The sequence below is a fragment of the Formica exsecta genome, unplaced genomic scaffold (genome assembly GCF_003651465.1).
Source record: "Formica exsecta isolate Colony F162 unplaced genomic scaffold, ASM365146v1 scaffold174, whole genome shotgun sequence".
Lineage (NCBI taxonomy): Eukaryota > Metazoa > Arthropoda > Insecta > Hymenoptera > Formicidae > Formica > Formica exsecta.
The window spans coordinates 1-1,142 of NW_021849056.1; positions in this window are offsets into that span (position 1 = coordinate 1).

Sequence of the window (1,142 nt, forward strand, 5' to 3'; positions counted from 1 at the left end):
TGTTTTTAGCTGTGCGGCTAGTCGGCGCGTAATAATATGTGCAAAAGAAATTACATTATAATTTATATCTCTAATTTTTTTTAACCATTCAATAACCGTTTATTCCCGTTCATCGTCTTTCAATAATGGTTCTTTGTCATCCGTCATTCGTCGCCGTTCGATAGCCGTTCGTAGCCGTTCCTGACCCGTTCGGTAGCCGTTCCTGATTCGTTCGCAGCCGTTCCTGAGCCGTTCCTGAGCCTTTAGATAACCGTCCGACAGCCGTTCCTGAACCGTTCGGCCGTCCTTCAACCGTTCGTAGCCGTTCGTGAACCGTCCTTTGCTGTCCGTGAACCGTTTGTTGTCGTCCATTGTCGTTCGTTGACGTTTCGTTAACGTTTCGTCGTCGTTCGTTGACGTTTCGTTAACGTTTCGTCGTCGTTCGTTGACGTTTCGTTAACGTTTCGTCGTCGTTCGTTGACGTTTCGTTAACGTTTCGTCGTCGTTCGTTGACGTTTCGTTAACGTTTCGTCGTCGTTCGTTGACGTTTCGTTAACGTTTCGTCGTCGTTCGTTGACGTTTCGTTAACGTTTCGTCGTCGTGTCGTCGTTTTTCGTTGACGTTTCGTTAGCGTTTCGTCGTCGTTTTGTTATCGTTCGTTGACGTTTCGTTAGCGTTCGTTGACGTTTCGTCGTTTCGTTTTGGCGTTTCGTTAACGTTTTGTCGTCGTTTTGTTGTCGTTCGTTGACGTTTCGTTAGCGTTCGTTGACGTTTCGTCGTCTCGTCGTCATCGCGCACGAAATTTCTCATTAATCCGCTCCATCGACGGTACGAAATGGCGTTCGTCACGTCTTTGCTCTGCTCGGATATCCCAACAAATTTGTTATGCATCATCGATGCGAGCGACATCAATCGATCGATTGATTAGTTTTGTCAAGACACAGTTTAATTTATAATAATGCCGGCGGCGCGAAGTTCCTCGATGATCGACAGAATCTCGTTGTCGTGGCCGTTGTGGCCTACTTGGTGCGAAGCGTCGAGCAATCGTAAACGATCCACCAGCTCGTTGGGATCGTCCCAGTGCACGTAGTCGATCTCCTTGTCGGTTAGCGTCCTTTCGCGAGGCACGAATAATCCCTTTCCAGATTTTTTTCCCTTGGGTT